The sequence below is a fragment of the Manis pentadactyla genome, chromosome 16 (genome assembly GCF_030020395.1).
Source record: "Manis pentadactyla isolate mManPen7 chromosome 16, mManPen7.hap1, whole genome shotgun sequence".
NCBI classification, from domain to species: Eukaryota; Metazoa; Chordata; class Mammalia; order Pholidota; family Manidae; genus Manis; species Manis pentadactyla.
The window spans coordinates 65,589,217-65,612,300 of NC_080034.1; the positions used below are offsets into that span (position 1 = coordinate 65,589,217).

At 43.1% G+C, this 23,084-nt stretch overlaps 1 protein-coding gene across 1 annotated transcript in view; it reads left to right on the forward strand.

The window, feature by feature from the left end:
* The first annotated feature begins 3,774 nt into the window (after positions 1 to 3,774).
* LOC130681264 (bromodomain adjacent to zinc finger domain protein 2B-like) overlaps positions 3,775 to 23,084 on the forward strand; it is a 108,053-nt gene continuing 88,743 nt past the window's right edge. The window contains exon 1 of the mRNA XM_057493901.1: positions 3,775 to 3,866. The gene's annotated coding sequence lies outside the window, so the exon portion shown is untranslated. The remainder of the gene's footprint in view (positions 3,867 to 23,084) is intronic.

Sequence of the window (23,084 nt, forward strand, 5' to 3'; positions counted from 1 at the left end):
CAATTACCAGCAATGAAATTGAATCAGTAATCAAAAAACCACCCAAGAAGAAAACCCGTGGAACAGATGGATTCACTGCTGAGTTTTATCAGACATTTTGAGAAGACATAATACCCATTCTCCTAAAAGTTTTCCAAAAAATAGAAGAGGAGGGAATACTCCCAAACTCATTTTATGAAGCCAGCATCACTCTAATACCAAAGCCAGGCAAAGACACCACCAAATAAGAAAGTTACAGTCCAATATTCCTGATGAACATAGATGCAAAAATACTCAACAAAATGTTAGCAAACCAAATTCAAAAACACATCAAGAGTTTTATCCATGATCAAGTGTGATTCATCTCAGGGATGCAAGGATGGTACAACATTTGAAAATCCATCAACATCATCCATGACATCAACAAAAGAAGGACAAAAATCACATGATCATCTCCATAGATGCTGAAAAAGCTTTCGATATAATTCAACATCCATTCATGATAAAAACTCTCAACAAAATGGGTATAGAGGGCAAGTGCCTCAACATAATAATGGCCATATATGACAAACCCACAGCCAACATTATACCTAACACAGAGAAGCTGAAAGCTTTTCCGTTAAGATCGGGAACAAGACAAGGATGACCACTCTCCCCGCTTTTATAAAACATAGTACTAGAGGTCTTAGCCACTGCATTTGGACAACACAAAGAAATTAAAGGCATCAAGATGAGTAAGGAAGAAGTCAAACTGTCACTGTTTGCAGATGACATGATACTATACATAACAAATCCTAAAGAATCCACTCCAAAACTGCTAGAACAAATATCTGATTTCAGCAAAGTTGTGGGGTACAAAATTCATACACAGAAATCTGTTGCATTCTTGTAAACTTATGATGAACTAGCAGAAAGAGAAATCAGGAAAACAATTCCATTCGCAACTGCATCAAAAAGAATAAAACACCTAGGAATAAACCTAACCAAGAAAGTGAAAGTCCTGTACCCTGAAAACTACAAGACACTCTTCAGAGAAATTGAAGAGGACACCAATAAATGGAAATATATCCCATACTCTTGGGTAGGAAGAATTAATATTGGCAAAATGGCCATCCTGTTTAAAGCAATCTGTAGGTTCAAAGCAATCCCTATCAAAGTCCCAACAGCATTCTTCAATGAACTGGAACAAATAGTTCTAAAATTCATATGGAACCACAAAAGACCCTGAATAGGCAAAGCAATCCTGAGAAGGAAGAGTAACGCAGGGGGGATCTCGCTTCCCAACCTCAAGCTCTACTCCAAAGCCACAGTAATCAAGACAGTTTGGTGCTGGCGTAAGAACAGAGCCACAGACCAGTGGAACAGAATAGAGAGTCTAGACATTAACCCAAGCATATATGGTCAATTGATATATGATAAAGGAGCCATGGGTATACAATGGGGGAATGACAGCCTCTTCAACAACTGGTGTTGGCAAAACTGGACAACAACACGTAAGAGAATGAAACCGGATTATTGTGTAACCCCATACACAAAAGTAAACTCAGAATGGATCAAAGATCTGCATGTAAGGCATGAAACCATAAAACTCTTAGAAGAAAACACAGCAAAATTTTCTTGGACATAAACACGAGCAACTTCATGAACGTATCTCCCAGGACAAGGGAAACAAAAGCAAAACTGAACAAGTGGGACTGTATCAAACTAAAAAGCTCCTGTACAGCAAAGGACACCATCAACAGAACAAAAAGGCATCCTACAGTATGGGAGAATATATTCATAAATGACAGATCCGATAAAGGGTTGACATCCAAAATACATAAAGAGCTCACGCACCTCAACAAACAAAAAGCAAAGAATCCAATTAAAAAGTGGGCAGAGGATCTGAACAGACAGTTCTCCAAAGAAGAAATTCAGATGGCCAACAGGCACATGAAAAGATGCTCTACATTGCAAATCATCAGCGAAATGCAAATTAAAACCACAATGAGATATCACCTCACATCAGTTAGGAAGGGCAACATCCAAAAGACAGACAACAACACATGCTGGTGAGGATGTGGAGAAAGGGGAACCCTCCTACACTGTTGGTGAGAATGTAAATTCAACTATTGTGGAAGGCAGTATGGAGGTTCCTCAAAAAACTCAAAATAGAAATACCATTTGACCCAGGAATTCCACTCCTGGTGATTTACCCTAAATGCAGGAGCCCAGTTAGAAAGAGACATATGCACCCCTATGTTTATCGCTGCACTATTTACAATAGCCAAGAAATGGAAGCAACATAAGTGTCCATCAGTAGGTGAATGGATAAAGAAGATGTGGTACGTATACACAATGGAAGAGAACAAATCCGACCATTTGCAACAACATGGATGGAGGTAGAGGATATTACGCTCAGTGAAATAAGACAGGCGGAGGAAGACAAGTATCAAATGATTTCACTCATCTGTGGAGTATAAGAACAAAGTAAAAACTGTAAGGGACAAAACAGCAGCAGACTCACAGAACCCAAGAAGGGAATAAAAGTTCCCAAAGGGAAAGAGACTGGGGAGGATGGGTGGGAAGGGAGGGATAAGCGGGGAAAAGGAGCATTATGATTAGCGCACCTAATGCTGGGTGGGGGGGGCACCGGGAAGGCAATATAGCACAGAGAAGACAAGTAGTGACTCTATAGCATCTTACTGCGCTGATGGACCGTGAGTGTAATGGAGTATGTGGTGGGGACTTGAAAATAGGGGTAGTGTAGAAACCATAATGTTGCTCATGTAATTGTACATTAATAATACCAAAAAAAAAAAAAATGAGGCTATTTGGGTGGAGCTTTACTCCACTCCAAGAGATGTCCTTATGAGAAGTTGGGGCCTATGGAGAAACACCAGGTATGTGCATGGCAGACAGAAGGCCATGTGAAGGCGCAGCAAGGAGGCAGCCGTCTGCAAGCCTAGGAGAGAGGCTTTGGGCCAGACCAACCCTGCCAGCCCGTGGATCTTGGTCCTTAAGCTCCAGAACTCCATGAAAATAAGTTTCTGTTGACTAAGCCACCCAGTCTGCGGACTCCTGTTATAGCAGGAGTGCCTTCTCCCTCCCGCCAGTCACCAAGTCCTACCCACCCTACTTCCTAAACATTTCTGCAGTCCCTGCAGCCTAAGCTCTGCACACCCATTCAACGGCCCTCGTCCAGCACCCCATCAAATCTTTTGTGGATGCCTGTAGCATCCTCTGAGTAGTCCTTCTGCTATCGCTTTGCCCCCACGAATCCAGTCTCCAAAGAGAGGCCAGAGTGCTCACTTAAAAATGGAATCCTTTCCCCTGATCTAAAACCCTTCAATCTCTCAAAGAATAAAATCAGAACTTAATTTGGCAGGCAGGCCGAGCATGATCATGAGGGCCGTCAGTCGGGGACGGGCAGCCATTGGGCGCAGAAAGCGTAATCCGGGGGCGGAGTAGTCGCTGCAGGCTCCGCCTCCGTCTTTATTCAACCGTCAGTAGCACGTTGAGCGTTGCAGGGATACCATCGGCCGCCGCGTCCTCCGTGCTTCGAGCCGCCGTACCGTGTGCGCAGCGTGCCGACGGAGACCAGTGATGGGCCCGCGAAGTTCTGGGCCCGCTGTGTGCTTGGCTGCGCCTTCCTCCCGACCTCGGCCCCCAGCCTCGGATCGCCGCCTCGTACCCGCTGGGCTCCCGGCGCCGCACTCGCCCCTTCTCGGCTCTTCCGCGACGGGCGGAGGGCGGCGGTCGGCGCGGACATGGAGCCGCTGGCCCGGCCGGACTTAAGAAACCTCGGCTGAGAAGCGGCTCCCGCTTCCGCGGATCTGCGGTGGAGGGTCCCGAGCGGGCCCCGCTTCAGGGGTGAAGACGACAGCGACGGCCCTGCGGGCTGGAAGGTACGTGGCCGCGGGGCGCGGCGGGACCCCTGCCTCCGCCTGAGGGCACGGGGAAACCGGACAAGGGGGCGGCCGTGCGAGTTGCTCGGCGAGCCGCTCGTGGCCCGTGGGGCCGGGAAGCGGCCGACGCGGGTGGTGGGCGCGCGGGGCCCGGCCGGGGGCCTGGAGTCGGCGCGCTCCGCCGGAGGGGCCGCCCGGGAAGGGAGGGAGCGGAGCAGGTGCGCCCGGGCGGACGTCCGAGCGGCCGGCGAAGTTCGCCGGGGCAGGGGGGAGAGGGGCTCGCCGGAGCCGCTGCTCCTCGGTCCCGGCCCAGGTGGTGAGCGCGGCAGCTCTCCTCCCCGCGGCGCGCGTCCTCCCAACCCAGGGCCGCGCCCCCGACCTGCCCCCGCCGCCCGGGACGGGGCCGCGCAGACGGGGTGGCCGGTGGGCGTTTTGTCGTGTTTGGATTTTTCTCGGCGGGGACCTCGAGGGCGAGGGCCGGGCGGCTGAAGTTCAGGTGGGACGGGCGGCGGGTCGGCGGGGGAGAGGCCCCCCGAGGCAGCGCCTTTAAAATAAAATATTTTTTCATTAGGTACCTCTCGTTTTTTTAATTGGGAATGAAGTTTCTTTACTTTGATCTGGGAACTGACAGGGAATTTTCTTGTATTTAGAAATTCACATTTTTCTGGCATTTCGGTTTGTAATCTGCAGCTGAGTAGTTTGTAACTCGCCACAGAGATTCTGAGACAGGGACCGTGGGTGTAGTCAGAGTAGCGTGAGGGCCTCTGGAAAAAGACGCCTACCAAAACTCCGTATTAAACAATTCAGCAAAGTCAGAGTCACATTAATTCTTTAAAGTAAAGTATCAAACTAGGACTATAAGCATTCTTAAGTGAAGATTAGTTAAAACCAAAAAGCCAGGAGTAACCCGGCCTGGAATGTTTGAACATCCCCCAGATAAGAAAGTAGCTCAGCATAGCCCATGTCTTCATTGTGTCAATTAAAAGAGGCTATTGTAAAATTTACTTCAGCCTGCCTAAAGGCCCAGTTTATCTTTAACTTTGCCCAGATGCCTCCTCCAGCCCCAAGTCAAGGACTATATAACCTGGGCAGCTAATGTGGCAATAAGCCCAGGTCACAAACAACAAAGTAAAAGACAGGAAGCATCCGTCTTAAAGATAAGATTGCATTTGAATAGCCAGGAAGTTAACAAGTAAGATACTTTTCTTTTTTTACTAAGGTATTACTGATATACATTCCTCTGAAGGTTTCACATGAAAAAACAATGTGGTTGATACATTCACCCATATTATCTAGTCCAGGCCCCTCATACCCCATTGCAGTCACTGTCCATCAGTGTAGTAAGATGCCACAGATTCACTATTTGCCAAGAAGTAAGAATCTTTATTTTATTTTATTTTATTTATTTTGGTATCATTAATCTACAATTACATGAGGGACGTTATGTTTACCAGTTTACCCCCTTCACCAAGTCCACCCCACATACCCATTTGTCACTGTCCGTCAGTGTAGTAAGATGCTTTAAAATCACTACTTGTCTTCTCTGTGTTGCACAGCCCTCCCTGTGGCCCCCCCACCACATTATACATGCTAATTGTAAGGCCCCTTTCTTCCCTGCCCCCCTTCTCCCTCCCTTCCCACCCATCCTCCCCAGTCCCTTTCCCTTTGGTAACTGTTAGTCCTTTCTTGGGTTCTGTGAGTCTGCTGCTCTTTCGTTCCTTCAGTTTTTCCTTTGTTCTTATATTCCACATAGGAGTGAAATCATTTGGTAGCTGTCTTTCTCCACCTGGTTTATTTCACTGAGCATAAAATCCTCTAGCTCCATCCATGTTGTTGCAAATGGTAGGATTTGTTTTCATTTATGGCTGAATAATATTACATTGTGTATATGTACCACCTCTTCTTTATCCATTCATCTACTGATGGACACTTAGGTTGCTTCCATGTATTGGCTATTGTAAATGGTGCTGCGATAAACATAGGGGTGTATCTGTATTTTCAAATTGGGCTTCTGCATTCTTAGGGTAAATTCCTAGAAGTGGGATTCCTGGATCAAATGGTATTTCTATTTTGTTCTTTTGGAGGAACCTCCATACTGCTTTCCACAATGGTTGAACTAATTTAAATTCCCACCAGCAGTGTAGGAGGGTTCCCCTTTCTCCACAACCTCGCCAACAATTTGTTGTTGCTTGTCTTTTGGATGGTAGCCATCCTTACCGGTGAGAGGTGATATCTCATTGTGGTTTTAATTTGCATTCTCTGATGGCAGGCGATGTGGAGCATCTTTCATATGCCTGTTGGCCATCTGAATTTCTTCTTTGGAGAAGTGTCTGTTCAGCTCCTCTGCCCATTTTTTAATTGGATTGTTCACTTTTTGTTTGTTGAGGTGCGTGAGCTCTTTATGTATTTTGGTTGTCAACCCTTTATCGGATCTGTCATTTATGAATATATTCTCCCATACTGTAGGATGCCTTTTTGTTCTGTTGATTGTGTCTTTTGCCATACAGAAACTTTAGTTTGATGTAGTTCCATGAGTTAATTTTTACTTTTTTTTCCCTTGCTTGAGGAGATGCATTCAGAAAGAAGTTGCTCATGCTTATTTATATTATGTTGTCTTTTAAGAGTTTCATGGTTTTATGACTTACATTCAGGTCTTTGATCCATTTTGAGTTTACTTTTGTGTATGGTGTTAAACAATAATCTAGTTTCTTTCTCTTGCATGTAGCTTTCTAGTTTTGCCAACACCAGCTGTTGAAGAGGCTGTCATTTCCCCCATTGTATGTCCATGGCTCCTTTATCGTATATTAATTTATCATATATGGTTGGGTTTATATCAAGGCTCTCTTGTCTGTTCCATTGGTCCATGGGTCTGTTCTTGTGCCAGTACCAAATTGAGACACTAAGTTTCTTGTCAGTTTTCTGGACTATTTTGCAGAGTTAACATAAGAAATTTAATGCTTTGATTCTTTCCCAGAATAGTAGTTTCTTGGTTTGGGAACATATCAATCAAGGCTGCCTGCCCTGCTTTCCAGATGGGCTGAGTTATTGTCTGTTTGTTAAATAATAAGTTAAGAATCTTGCTTCTTAACTTCTTGAGTGTTAAAATGCAATTTTATCTTTAAGGTGGAATCCTTCCTGCCCTTCACTATGTTTTTTACAGCAGGGCCTGCCTGCTGTATTAATTGCCCAGGTTATATATGACTTGATTAGGGGCTGGAGGAGGAAAAGCAGCATCTGGGCAAAGTTAAAGAAGATAAGCTGGGCCTTTTAGCAGCTAAAGTAAATTTTCCAATAGCCTCATTTAATTGACACAATGAAGACATGGGCTATGCTGAGCTACTTTCTTATCTGGGGGATGCTCAAACATTCCAGGCCAGGTTACTCCTGGCTTTTTGGTTTTAACGAATCTTCACTGAAGAATGCTTACATTCCTAGTTTGATATTTTACTTTAGAGAATTAAAGTGACTCTGACGTTGCTGAGTTGTTGAATATGGAGTTTTGGTAGGGGTCTTTTTCCAGAGGCCCTCACCCTACTCTGACTATGCCCACGGTCCTTGTCTCATTATGACAGCTAATTATTTTTGCTACATTAAATGTTAATATAAATTGAGGTGCGAATGGGCATAACATCCTCATTTCCAAATTGTAGCTTTTATCATGTGTATGAGAACCCTCCTGAAATGACAAAGCGTTATACTCAATGAGTATTTTTAACATTAAATGATTAGGTATTACAGGTAATAACTGATACTTTACTTCCTGGCTTAACCTCTCCAAGGGCCCAAGGGCCAAATTTAGAGTAGGCAGGTAGCCTAGCACAAGTAAATTTACGCACCCACCCCAAACCCATCCGAACTCTCTTTACACCAATTTACATTCCCAGAAGTAGCATACCCAGGTTTCTTTTCCACCACATCCTTGCCTAAACTTGTCTCTTGTTTTGTTTTGTTTTGTTTTGTTTTGTTGACACCTGCTATTCTGACTGGCGTGAGGTGATATCTCATTTGGTTTTGAGTTGTATTTCCATGATGACTAGTGATGTGAGAATCCTTTCATGTGGTTGTTGGCCATCTGTATGCCTCCTTTTGAAAAATGTTTGTTCAGGCCCTTTGCCCAACTTTTTATCACATTGTTTTCCATTTGCTTTTGGTGTTGAGTTGTATGAGTTCTTTATACATCTTTGGTATGAGCTCCTTATCAGATACGTCATTTGCAAACACATTCTCACATTCACTAGGTTGTCTTCTCACATTGTTGATGGCGTCCTTTGCTGTGAGGAAGTGTTTTAGTTTGGTGTAGTGTCACTGGTTTATTTTTGCTTTTTGTTTTCCTTGCTGGGGAGACATATCTAGAAAAAAACTGTAATGCCAGTGTTCAAGAGTTTACTGCGCATGCTTTCTTCTAGGAGTTTTATGGTTTCTGGTCTTACTTTAGGTCTTTAAACCAGTTTGAGTTTACTTTGTGTATGGTGTAAGACAGCAGTGCAGTTTCATTCCATTGTATAAGGCTGTCTTGTTCTCCCAGCACCATTTTTGGAGACTGTCTTTTCACCATTGCGTATACTTGCTTCCTTTGTCACGTATTAACTGACCGTATAAGTGTAAGTTTATTTCTGAGCAATCTATTCTATTCCATTGATGTGTGTCTATTTTTGTGCCAGTACCTACTCTTTGATTACTGTAGCTATACAACACAGTTTGAAGTCAGGAAGCATGGTCCTCTCTCTATCTTTATTTTTCTTTCTCGAGATTTCTTTGGCAATTTGGGGTCTTTTGTGGTTCTGTACACATTTTACATTTATTTCTCTAGTGTTGTAAAAACATGCTATTGGTATTTGATAGGGATTGCATTGCACCTGTAGATCGCTTGGGGGTATTAAGGTCATTTTAACTATATTGATTATTCCCGCCCATGAGCATGGAATAGCTTTTTTACATATTTGTGTCAAATTCAGTTTCTTTCATCAGTGTCTGATAGTTTTCAGAATGCAATCTTTCTCCTACTTGGTTAGATTTATGTCTAAACTTCATTCATTTTTATTATTTTTTATCTTTGTATTTTTATTTTGTTATGATTAATGTACAATTACATGAAGAACATTATGTTTACTAGGGTCCCCCCTTCACCAAGTCCCCCCCACAAACCCCATTATAGTCACTGTCCATCAGCGTAGTAAGATGTTGTAGAATCACTGCTTGTCTTCTCTGTTGCAGAGCCCTCCCCATGCCTCCGTCATATTATACATGCTAATCGTAATACCCCCTTTCTTTTTCTCCCACGCTGATCCCTCCCTTCCCTCCCATTCTCCCCAGTCCCTTTCCCTTTGGTAACTGTTAGTCCATTCTTGGGTTCTGTGAGTCCGCTGCTGTTTCGTTCCTTCTGTTTTTGCTTTGTTCTTATACTCCACAGAGTATTGGAATCATTTGCTACTTGTCTTTCTCCACCTGGCTTATTTTAGTGAGCATATCACCCTGTAGCTCCATCCATGTTGTTGCAAATGGTGGTAGGATTTGTTTTCTTATTGCTGAATGATATTCCATAGTGTATATGTACCACCTCTTCTTTATCCATTCATCTCCTGATGGGCACTTAGGTTGCTTCCATTTCTTGGCTATTGTAAATAGTGCTGCGATCAACATAGGGGTGCATATGTCTCTTTCAAACTGGGCTCCTGCATTCTTAGGGTAAATTCCTAGGAGAGGAATTCCTGGGACAAATAGTATGTCTGTTTTTTGGATTTTTGGGGAACCTCCATACTGCTTTCCACAATGGTTGAACTGACTGACATTCCCACCAGCAGTATAGGAGGGTTCCCTTTTCTCCACATCTTCACCAACATCTGTTGTTGTCTGTCTTTTGGATGGTGGCCATCCTAACTGGTGTGAGGTGATACCCCAGTGTGGCTTTAATGTGCAGTTCTCTGATGATTAGCAATGTGGAGCATCTTTTCATGTGCCTGTCTGCCACCTGAAATGGCTTCTTTGGAGAAGTGTCTGTTCAGATCCTCTGCCCATTTTGTAATTGGATTATTTGCTTTCTGTGTGTTGAGGTACGTGAGCTCTTAATACATATTTTGGATGGCAACCCCTTATCGGTTATGTTATCTATGAATATATTCTCCCATCCTGTAGGATGTCTTTTTGTTCTACTGATGGTGTTCAAACGGAATCTTATACCCCGTGCCATGTCATTCCAATTCTAATTTTTTTTTTTCCAGAACACCAATTGACTGAGAAAACTGTTATGAAGAGGAGAAGATGTGATACAGGAAAATCGAGCCTAAGCTGAGAAGTGAGATGGTGTGGAGACTGGTAGATAGTATCTTTCCATGTGTTGCTTTCAAGGGTCATAGCGAAAAAAGGTTGCTAAGGAGATAAAGCCCTGGGTGTTTACATCACCTGGTATCGTTGGAGCCACCTAGCCACTAGCCATTAATGGGAAGGCTAGCATGCGGCACTGTTATCTTTCCTGCGGAGTTAGACGTGTGGCATCCCCCGTTTGCAGTTCTGTCAGACCCTGTGTGGGACTGTCCTGGCACTGGTGGTGGTGGACCTGAGAGCTCTGCCATTCCTGCTGGGCTGTTCCAGCATCCCTCTCAGAACAAGGCCTCAGTAGTGCGCCTGGTAGAGAGAGAGAGAGAGAGAGAGAGAGAAAGAGAGAGAGAGAATTGCACTCAAGAGACGGGCAGTTTTTTTCTGTAGCTCCATGAGCATGTTCCTGATGTTTATTTTGAGATCTGTTTCAGGAAGATTGATTTGAGTCCTGTTACCAGGTTCCTTTGACGGTTCATATTTGTAGGTGACGCCCTCTAGCTCCCAGAAGATTTACTCTCTGGGGCTGCTCAGCCCTTTGGGGGGATGGCAGGGGTCACGGGAGCAGCGCTGGTGCCCTCCCCTGCCGGGAGGAAAGAGGTCTCTCCTGCTTCCCGGCCACAGTGCCTGTCTCCACTGCCAGGGCCAGTTTGCGGAGCACGCAGGGAGAAGCTGCTGTAGGTGGGGACGTCCTCTCGCTGGCCTGGTGCGATGGTGGGGGCCGCCGGGTAGCAAGCCAGTGCCGGCAGGGAGGCAGGCCGTGTATCAGTCACAGCACGGTAGGGGGGCCTCGGAGCTGTGAGGCCAGCCAGGGGGACGGAGCGACTGGAGCTCCTAAAAGTTCTCCCGCCTGCTGGGCAGAGTGCACCCGGGCAGTTTGGCGCACCTGTCCTTTCTCCTTAGTGGCAAGCTCTGGAAGCCTTGTCCCTTTAGCAGCTGTCTCGCTGTTAGGAAGTCTCTCAGACTGCCCGCCTTTCTTTTGTCCCATAGCGGCCGGATGTGGATCCCTGTGTTGTCCCACAGTGGCTGGAATCTCAAGTCTCTGGAAGTATTCTGCCTGTCTTGGCTTTCCAACCCCACCGATCCTCCAGAGCGCACCATGTATGGTAGGTTTGTGCTCCCAGAGCACATCTCCAGGGCTGGGTGTTCAGCAGTCCTAGGCCTCCACCCCCCTCCCCGGTTCCGTTTCTCTTCCTCCGTCCTGTGAGCTCAGGTGTGGGAAGGGCTTTGGGTCCCTGTGGATCACGGCTTTGTACGTCACCCTTCTCCTTGAGGTGACAGCCTGCCGCAGCAGCCTTCTTCCCTGCTGCTCTTCCAGGATTTGGGGTAGTTGTTCTATTTCCATATTGTACGTCTGTATGTGGTTCTGGGAGGAGGTTTCTTCCTCCCATCTCACGCCGCCTTCTTCAATCCCATCAATCCATCTTTTTTTTTTTTTTCAATTACACTTGTGTAGGGTTCCTTTCCCCACCCCTTTGACTTGTAGTTTGTCTGTGTCCTTGGATCTCAAGTGAGTCTCCTTAAGGGAGCACGTAGGTCATCCTGAGTTTTCATCCCTTCTTCTAATCCTGTTTCTTTTGATTGGAGCATTGAAAGTCTGTCCTTTCATTCTGATAATTGATAGCTGTGGCCTTATTGCACTTTTAAATTTTTTATTTTGTTATTATTAATCTACAATTAGATGAAGAAAATTATGTTTACTAGGCTCCCCCCTTCAAGTCCTCCTCAGAAACCCCATTACAGTCCCTGTCCATCAGCGTAGTAAGGTGCTGTAGAATCACTGCTTGTCGTCTCTGTGTTTCACAGCCCTCCCCATGTGCCCCTCCACGTTATACATGCTAATCGTAGTACGCCCTTTCTTTTCACCTGCCCTTATCCCTCCCTTCCCATCCACCCTCCCCAGTCCCAGTCCCTTTCCCTTTGGTAACTGTTGGTCCATTCTTGGATTCTGTGATTCTGCTGCTGTTTTGTTCCTTCAGTTTCTCTTTGTTCTTATACTCCACAGATGAGTGAAATCATTTGGTACTTGTCTTTCTCCACCTGGCTTATTTCACTGAGTATAATACCCTCTAGCTCCATCCATGTTGTTGCAAATGGTAGGATTTGTTTTTTCTTATGGCTGCTTATTGCACTTTTTAAACTGGATTTCTTTTTTCTTTTTTGTTTGTAGTTTCACTCTGTTCTTTCATCATTGCTCTCCTGGTCATGAGCAATAGCTTTGTTATAATTGATATGTATCTATATCTATCTATCATCTATCTGTCTAATCATATATCTGTCATCTTTCTATATCTTTCTATCTTTCTATCTATCTATCTGTCTTTCTATCTCTCTATCTCTCTATCTATCTATCATCTATCTATCTATCTATCTATCTATCTATCTATCTATCTATCTATCTATCATCTATCTATCCATCTATCTATCTACCTATCTTATCTATCTATCTATCTATCTATCATCTATCATCTGTCATCATCTTTTTGTCTGCCCATCTATCCTTAAGTACAGAACAGTTAACAACATAGCTTATATGTCACTTCCCTACATTGTGCTTCCAAAAATCTTGCAAGGTAACTAGGCTGTAGAGATAGCACTGGATTCACTGAGACACTTGCAGGTCGAGTCAGCCGCTTGTGCTTACAAAACCAGTAAATGGTGGTGCAGGGACTTCAGCCCATATCTCTGTCCTCTGTCCTCTTACCTCCTTATCACTTGCTGACTGTATTCTAGCCACATTCATTGACTAAGTGCTCCCTGAAGACCACAAGTATCCTTCCTCTGGGCCTGTTGTAGACAGAAACCTAAACTTGGTGCTTTGCTCACCACCGTGTTTGAGGCACATCGGTGTCACCGCTGATAGGAGGAGGGACAAATGAAAAGGAACACCAAGTTCTAGACAGGAGCAGTTGGGAGCAAAGAGTGTGTTGTTGAGTGACGTGTTTGAGTGTCCAAACTTCCCTCTTTATCTAGTTAAATACTTCTTTACATTTGTAAACATCATGAAATCTACTGATTTCAAAAGCCCAAACACATGTTATTACAGCAATTCAATTGTTGAGGTGAGAAAAAATGAGAAGGGCTTCACTCTACCACTTAATCTATGACTGCATACTATTAAAACCAAACAAAAAGAATCCACTGTGGCTGGAAGGGCTCTTTTGTACTCACTGTCTCTCTGGAGACTCAAACAGAATCCCCCTTTTTTTTTCAGTTTCACTTGTGTAGGGTACCTGTCCCCACCCCTTCAACTTGTAGTTTGTCTGTGTCCTTGGATCTCAAGTGAGTCTCCTGTAAGGGAGCACGTAGATGATCTTGAGTGAGCGATAGCTTTGTTTAGTATTATGATTTCCTGTCTACCTACCTACCTGTCTATTTATCCATCTATCCATATCTATCTATCTACATATGTATGTATGTATGTATCTAATCTATCATCTATCTATATCTATCTGCTATCGTCTATGTACCTAATTAATCTGTATGTATATCTATCTGATCTATCAATCATCTATGTATGTATCTATTTTCTCAGTTTTGTCAATGTTCTGTCACTAGGTGCACATTCATTCCTTAACCTTCCCCACTTAGAATGCAGTCTGTTTCCAGTGAGTCTCAGACTAAGACATATGGATACACATACACAGTAATGGCTTAGTGTGATGTCACATTTCCTCCTTGTATTGACCTGCTTCACTGAAAGTCAGCATTTCTCTTAGATTTTTTATAAAAGTTCACATATATGTAAATGGAAAATTCACTACCGATATGCTGTGCTTGAGTGGACAAACTACCTGACTTTTATTTCCAACTAATTTTTGTGTCTAAAAATCCTATCATTAGCCACTCAAACAAAGTAATGAATCGAGAAAATTCTTTTGCAGCAAATATTTATTTAAACGCTTAGTATGTCCTTGGCATTGAGGTAACTCTATCAATAGAAGAGTCAGCAAGTATCATATATACTAGTGCAAGTGATGTATGTAAATTATTTCCTTTGATTATCTCAACAACTCTGTGAAGTACATCGTGCACCAGATGAGTCTGAGGTTAGTGATTTTCCCCAAAGTTACCCGAAGCTGTTAAGTGAGAAATTTGGATTTGCACAGAGTGTTTGATTATAAATAGTCTACACTATTAACATCTTCAGCCTCTTGTATCTTCCTTCTTTGGAAATTGCAGCTTCAGAAGAGTGGCAGATGTTGTTATGCCAATGATTATATCAAATATACCAACAATTGATTTGGAAACAAGGGTACAAGTGAGCTGAACAGGTGTTTTAGTAATTGTATAGCAGGAAGAAGCAGTTATGTAGTGATGGTACTTAAGCTAGAAAATGAAGACTATGTAGGAGTTAAGCAGCAGAACAGGGAGTGGAAGAGTATTTCTAGTAGAGGAAATCAAGTGGCTAAAGGATGTAGAGCAGGAAAGAGACTGGGACATTTGAGGAAAAGATAGAATGTGGCCAGTTATTGCATCAAACCTTGGAAGAGTGGGGAAAATAGGCCATAGAGTATGTCAGTTTAGATAGAGATGCTCATATGTGGGTTTCCATGTTGAAAATATTGGAAATTTTTAGCAATTACCTGTGTCATGAAACAGAAGGGTAGGTTTAGGAGTAAGACTCCCCAAATGTGAAGTTTTGTAAAAAAAAAACAATAAGTAAATAGATACCTTGGTTACTTTGTAAGGCTCTGCTGTACCACAGTACTACACACTAGATTGTTTACACCACAGACATGTATCCTTTCACAGTTAGGGGTCTAGAAGTCTGAGAGTGAAGTGTCACCAGCTGGGTTCCTGCTGAGGGCTGTGGCCTGGGGTCTGCTCCATGCCTCTCTCCTAGGTTCTGGTGGGTTTTGGCAGTATTTGGCTTATAGAAGTGTTCCCCCAAACTCTTTCTTGTCAGTCACATGCCATTAGGCCTACATGTATATCTGTGTTCAAACTTCTTTTTTTTTCTTGTTATTAATCTACAATTACATGAAGAACATTATGTTTACTAAGCCCCCCTGTTCACCAAGTCCCCCCGACACACCCCATTACAGTCACTGTCCATCAGTGTAGTAAGATGCTGTAAAATCACTACTCGTCTTCTCTGTGTTGCACAGCCTTCCCCATGCTACACCCTACGTGGTAATTATACATGATAATTGTAATACCCGCTTTCATTTTCCCTGCCTTTATCCCTCCCTTTGAACCCATACTCCCTAGTCCCTTTCCCTTTGGTAACTGTTAGTCTATTCTTGGGTTCTGTGATTCTGCTGCTGTTACGTTCCTTCAGTTTTTCTTTGTTCTTATGCTACACATATGAGTGAAACCATTTGATACTTGTCTTTCTCCGCCTGGCTTATTTCACTGAGCATAATACCATTTAGCTCCATCCATGTTTTTGGGAATGGTAGGATCTGTTTTTTTCTTATGGCTGAGTAATATTCCATTGTGTATATGTTCCACATCTTCTTTATCCATTCATCTGCTGATGGACATTTAGGTTGCTTTCATATCTTGGCTATTGTAAATAGTGCAGCGATAAACATAGGGGTGCATCTGTCTTTTTCAAACTGGAGTGCTGCATTCTTAGGGTAAATTCCCAGAAGTGGAATTCCTGGGTCAAATGGTATTTCTATTTTGAGAATTCTGAGCAACCTCCATGCTGCTCTCCACAATGGTTGAACTAATTTACATTCCCACCAGCAGTGTAGGAGGGCTCCCCTTTCTTCACAGTGGAGAACGTTGCCAACATTTGTTGTTGTCTTTTCAATGATGGCGATCCTTACTGGTGTGAGGTGATGTCTCTTTGTGCTTTTAATTTGCATTTCTCTGATGAGAAGCGATGTGGAGCATCTTTTCATGTGCCTGTTGGCCATCTGGATTTCTTCTTTAGAGAACTGTCTATTCAGCTCCACTGCCCATTTTTTAATTGGATTATTTGCTTTCTGTGTGTTGAGGTGAATGAGATCTTTATATATTTTGGATGTCAACCCTTTACATGGTATGTCATTATGAATATATTCTCCCATACTGTAAGGTACCTTTTTGTTCTACTGATGGTGTCCTTTTCTGTACAGAAGCTTTTCAGCTTGATATAGTCCCACTTATTCATTTTTGCTTTTGTTTCCATTACCTGGGGAGATATGTTCATGAAGAAGTTGCTCATGTTTATGTCCAAGAGATTTCTGCCTGTGTTTTTTTCTAGGAGTTTTATGGTTTCATGTCTTACATTCATGTCTTTGATCCATTTCGAATTTCCTTTTGTGTATGGGGTTAGACAGTGATCCAGTTTCATTCTCTTACTTGTAGCTGTCCAGTTTTGCCAGCACCATCTGTTGGAGAGACTGTCATTTCCCTGTTGTTATGCCCATGGCTCCTTTATCGTATGTTAATTGATCATATATGTTTGGGTTAATGTCTGGAGTCTGTATTCTGTCCCACTGGTCTGTGGCTCTGTTCTTGTGCCAGTACCAAATTCTCTTGATTAGTGTGGCTTTGTAGTAGAGTTTGAAGTTGGGGCGAGAGATCCCCCCCACTTCATTCTTCCTTCTCAGGATTGCTTTGGCTATTTGCGGTCTTTGGTGTTTCCATATGAATTTTTGAAGTATTTGTTCCAGTTTGTTGAAGAATGTTGTTGGTAATTTGATAGGGATTGCATCAAATCTGTATATTCCTTTGGGCAGGACGGCCATTTTGACGATATTAATTTCTCCTAGCCAAGATCATGGGATGGGATTCCATTTGCTAGTGTCCTCTTTAATTTCTCTTAAGAGTGTCTTATAGTTTTCAGGGTGTAGGTGTTTCACTTCCTTGGTTAGGTTTATTCCGAGGTATTTTATTCTTTTTGATGTAATTGTGAATGGAATTGTTCTCCTGATTTCTCTTTCTATTAGTTCATTGTAGTTGTATAGGAAAGCCACAGATTTCTGTGTGTTAATTTTGTATCCTGCAACTTTGCTGTATTCTGATATCAGTTCTAGTAGTTTTGGGGTGGAGTCTTTAGGGTTTTTTATATACAATATCATGTCATCTATAAATAGTGACAGTTTAACTTCTTGTTTCCCAGTCTGGATTCCTTTTATTTCTTTTGTTTTGCCTAATTGCGGTGGCTAGGACCTCCAGTACTATGTTGAATAACAGTGGGGAGAGTGGGCATCCCTGTGTTGTTCCCGATCTCAGAGGAGAAGCTTTTAGTTTCTTGCTTTTCAATGTGATGTTAGCTGTGGGTTTGTCATATACGGCCTTTATTATGTTGAGGTACTTGCCCTCTATGCCCATTTTGTTGAGAGTTTTTAATCATGAATGGATGTTGACTTCTGTCGAATGCTTTTTCAGCATCTGTGGAGATGATCATGTGGTTTTTGTCCTTCATTTTGTTGATGTGGTGGATGATGTTGATGGATTTTTGAATGTTGTACCATCCTTGCATCCCTGAGATGAATCCCACTTGGTCATGGTATATGATCCTTTTGCGGTATTTTTGAATTCGGTTTGCTAATATTTTGTTGAGTATTTTTGCATCTACGTTCATCAGGGATATTGGTCTGTAGTTTTCTTTTTTGGTGGGGTCTTTGCCTGGTTTTGGTATTAGGGTGATGTTGGCTTCATAGAATGAGTTTGCTAGCATTCCCTCCTTTTCTATTTTTGGAAAACTTTAAGTAGAATGGGTATTATGTCTTCTCTGTATGTCTGATAAAATTCTGAAGTAAATCCATCTGGCCCGGGGTTTTTTTTTTCCTTGGGTAGTTTTGTAATTACCGCTTCTGTTTCGTTGCTGGCAATTGGTTTGTTTAGATTTTCTGTTTCTTTCTGGGTCAGTCTTGGAAGGTACTATTTTTCTAGGAAGTTGTCCATTTCTCCTAGGCTTTCCAGCTTGTTAGCATATAGGTTTTCATAGCATTCTCTAATAATTGTTTGTATTTCTATGGAGTCCATCATTATTTTATCTTTCTCGTTTCTGATTTTGTTGATGTGTGTTGATTCTCTTTTTCTCCTACTAAGTCTGGCTAGATCCTTATCTATTTTTATTTTCTCAAAGCACGAGCTCTTGGTTTCATTGACTTTTTTTCTGTTGTTTTATTCTTCTCAATTTTATTTATTTCTTCTCTGATCTTTATTATGTCCTTCCTTCTGCTGACTTCAGGGCTCATTTGTTCTTTTTCCAATTTCGATATTTGTGACATTAGACTATTCATTTGGGATTGTTCTTCCATCTTTAAATATGCCTGGTTTGCTATATACTTTCCTCTTACGACTGCTTTTGCTGCGTCCCACAGAAGTTGGGACTTTGTGTTGTTGTTGTCATTTGTTTCCATATGTTGCTAGATCTCCATTTTAATTTTGTTGTTGATCCATTGATTATTTAGGAGCATGTTGTTAAGCCTCCATGTGTTTGTGAGCTTTTTTGCTTTCTTTGTACAATGTATTTCTTGCTTTATACCTTTGTGGTCTGAAAATTTGGTTGTTAGGATTCCAATCTTTTTGAATTTACTGTGCCTCATTTTGTGGCCTAGCAATGTGGTCTATTCTGGACAATGTTCCATGTGCACTTCAGAAGAATGTGTATCCTGTTGCTTTTGGATGTAGAGTTCTATAGATGTCTATTAGGTCCATGTGTTCTAGTGCGTTGTTTACTGCCTCCATGTCCTTACTTATTTTCTGTCTGGTGCATCTATCCTTTGGAATGAGTGGTGTGTTGAAGTCTGCCAAAATGAACGCATTGCATTCTATTTCCTCCTTTGGTTCTGTTAGTATTTGTTTCACATATGCTGGTGTGCTGTGTTGGGTGCATATATATTTATAATGGTTATATCCGCTTGTTGGACTGACCCTTTATCATTATGTGATGTCCTTCTTTATCTCTTGTGACTTTCTTCGTTTTGATGTCTATTTTGTCTGATACCTGTAGTGCAACACCTGCTTTTTTCTCCCTGTTTGGATGGAATATGTTTTTCCATCCCTTGACTTTTAGTCTGTGCATGTCTTTGGGTTTGAGGTGCATCTCTTGTAAGTAGCATATAGAAGGGTCTTGCTCTTTTATCCATTCTATTACTCTGTCTTTTGATTGGTGCATTCAGTCCATTTGCATTTAGGGTGACTATTGAAAGATATGTACTTACTGCCATTGCAGGCTTTAGATTTGTGGTTACCAAAGGCTCAAGGTTAGGTTCTTTAGTATCTTACTGTCTCACTTAACTCGCTTATTGTGGTGTTATGAGCACTGTCTGGTGATTCTTTATTTCTCTCCCTGCTTATTCCTCCCCCTCCATTCTTTATATTTTGGGTGTTTTATTGCGTGCCCCTTTGTGTTTCCTTTGACTGCTTTTGTGGGTAGTTGATTTTATTTTTTGCCTTTAGTTTGTATTTGATTGGTCTGCTTTCTTTGCTGTGATTTTATTTTCTCTGGTGACATCTGTTTAGCCTTAGGAGTGCTGCCATGTCGAGCAGTCCCTCTAAAATACCGTGTAGAGGTGGTTTGTGGGAGGGAAATTCCGTCAACTTTTGCTTGTCTGGGAATTGTTTACTCCCTCCTTCATATTTAAATGATAATCGTGCTGGATACAGTAATCTTGGTTCAAGGCCCTCCTGTTTCATTGCATTGAATATATTATGCCATTCTCTTCTGGCCTGTAAGGTTTCTGTTGAGAAGTCTGATGATAGCCTGTTGGGTTTTCCTTTGTAGGTGCCCTTTTTCCTCTGTCTAGCTGCCTTTGAAACTCCTTGTCCTAGATCTTTGCCATTTTATTTATTATGTGTCTTGGTGTTGTCGTCCTGGGCTCCCTTCTTTTGGGAGTTCTGTGTACTTCCGTGGTCTGATCAATTATTTCCACCCCCAGTTTGGGGAAGTTTTCAGCAATTATTTCTTGAAATACACTTTCTATCCCTTTTTCTCTCTCTTCTTCTGGTACCCCTATAATGTGGATATTGTTCCTTTTGGATTGGTAACATAGTTCTCTTAATATTGTTTCATTCCTTGAGATCCTTTTATCTCTCTCTGTGTCAGCTTCTAAGCGTTCCTGTTCTCTGGTTTCTATTCCATCAATGGCTTTTTGCATCTCATCCATTCTTCATTAACATCCTTCCAGAGATTGTTTTATTTTTGTAGTCTCCCTCCCTACTTTGTCCATTAGCTCTTGCATTTTTCTCTGCAGCTCCATCAGCATGGTCATGACCTTTATTTTGAATACTTTCTCAGGAAGATTGGTTAGGTCTGTCTCCCCAAGCTCCTTCTCAGGGGTTGTCTCTGTTAGTCTGGTCTTGATCAAATTCTTCTGACTTTTCATGGCGATAGAGGTAGTTGTGGGGAGTTGGCGCATGTGTCAGCTGGGAGAACATCCCTTCTTGCTAGTTTGTGGCCTTCGTCTCCTGTGAGAACAGCGACCCCCTAGTGGCTTGTGCTGGGCAGCTGCATGCAGATGTGGCCTCTAAGTCTGGGCCGAGCGGCTGCTCTCGGTGTGGCCGGCCTCAGGTTGCTGCTCCACTGTGGCAGAGCTTTGCCGGAGGGGGAACGTGCCGGAGGCTGTTCATCGCCGTGAGGGGCCTCCAAGCTCCACTGCCGCCCAGGGGGTTAGGGCGCCCAGAGTTCCCCATGATTCCCAGCTTCTGTGCTGAGCATGCCAGGACGCTTCCGTCCAGCTGCGGGGCCCCTGTCCCTTAAAGACTTTCAAAAAAGCCCTCGCTTTTCTTTTGTCCCAGGGGCGCCAGCTGCGCTGACCCACTTGCAGGTTTTACCGTTCTGTTTCCCTAGTGTCCAGCACACCATGCACTGTGTGTCTCCGCTCCCAGTGTGGATGACTGGGGCTGGGTATTTAGCAGTCCTCGGCTCCTTCTGCCTCCCCGCTCCGACTCCTCTCCTCCCACCAAGGAGCTGGTGTGATTGGCACGCTTGGGTCCCACCGGGCCGTGGTTTGTATCTTACCCCCTTCGTGTGGCGCTAGGGTCTGGCAGATGTAGATGTAGTCTGGCTGTTGTACTGTATCTTCTGGTCTCTCTTTTAGGAGTATTTATATGTGTTGTATTTTCAAAAATATATGTGGTTTTGGGAGGAGATTTCGGCTACTCTACTCACGCCACCATCTTCGCTCCTCCTCCCTCTGTGTCTTTTGATTGGTGCATTTCCTGCATTTACATTCAGGGTAATTATCGATAGATATGTACTTATTTCCATTGCATGCTTTGCATTCGTGGGTACCATACGTTCAAGGTTAGCTTCTTTGCTATGTAATCGTCTAACATTAACTCACTTATGCTGTTATAAACACAGTGTGATGATTCTTTATTTCCCTCCCTTCTTTTTCTACCTCCTCTACTCTCTGTGTTTTAGGTGTTTAATTCTGTACTCTCTTGTGTTTCCCTTAACTCCTTTTGTGGATAACTGATTTTATTTTTTGGCTTTAGTTAGTATTTGTTGTGCTTTCTTTGGTGTGATTTTATTTTCTCTGGTACCATCTATTTAACCTTAGGAGTACTTCCATCTAAAGCAGTTCCTTTAAAATACACTGTACAGGTGTTTTGTGGAAGGTAAATTCCCTCAACTTTTGCTTATCTGGAAATTGTTTAATCCCTCCTTCAAATTTAAGTGATGATCTTGCTGGATACAGTATTGTTGGTGCAAGGCCCTTCTGTTTCATGCATTATATATATGATGCCACTCTCTTCTGGCCTGTAAGGTTTCTGTTGAGAAGTGTGAAAATAGCCTGATGGGTTTTCCTTTGCAGGTGATCTTTTTTCTCTGGCTGCTTTTACTACCCTGTCCTTGACTTTGATCTTTGCCATTTTAATTATTATGTGTCTTGGTGTTGTTCCCCTTGGGTCCCTTATGTTGGGAAATCTGTGGGTTTCCATGATCTGAGACTATTTCCTTCCCCAGCTTGGGGAAGTTTTCATCAATTATTTCTTCAATGACACTTGCTATCTCATTTTCTCTCTCTTCTTTTGGTACCCCTATAATGCGAATATTATTCCATTTGCATTGGTCACACAATTCTCCTAAGTGTTCTTTCATTCCTATAGATCCTTTTGTCTCTCTCTGCCTCAGTTTCTCTGTATTCCTGTTTTCTATTCCATCAACAATCTCTTGCACCTCATCCAGTCTGCTCTTAAGTCCTTCCATTGTTTGTTTCATTTCTGTTGTCTCCCTCCAGAAATCATCCCTGAGCTCCTGCATATTTCTCTGGAACTCCATGAGCCTGGTTATGACTTTTATTTTGAATTCTTTTTTAGGAAGACTGGTTATACTTGTCTCACCAGGCTCTCTCTCTGGAATTTGAGTGATTTTGGACTGAACCAGGTTGTTCTTCCTTTTCACGGTGATAGAAGTGATCACTGGCGAGTGGTATGTGTGTCAGGTGGGAAAACAAAGTCCCTTCCTGTTTTCTGGTCGCCTTGCCCTTCTCTGCTTTCTGTGCCCGTTAACTGCACACAGGGAGCAGTCTCTGGGTTAATCCCCTGAGCTACCTTGGGTGGGGCGGCCCTCAGGATCGCCTTAGGCACTGGCAGGGGTTGCAGGCGAGCTGCATGTGTTCTCCTGCGAGAAAGGCACCCCTTTGTGACTTCTGGACTTTGCACCGGCTTCATTAAGCTTGTGCCAGGCAGCTGCTGCGCACAGGGGGCAGGTTCTGGCTCTGACTCTGACTCGTTTAGGTGTGCGCTGGGAGAAGATTCTGTGTGGTTGCTGTGAGTGGGGCTGCTCCCCTGCTGGTCTACAGCAATGGTGCTTCAGTGGTTTGCTTGCAGCGCCCACCGGGGGGAATGAACAGGCTGCTTATCGCTATGATGGGCTTCGGAGCTGTGTTGCTACCCAGGGGGTTAGGGCACCTGACGTTCCTTTACATTCCCAGCCTGCTTTTCTGTGTGTGCCAGGACGATTTAGTCCACCTGTTAAACGCTTGTCCCCTTAATACTTTTAAAGTG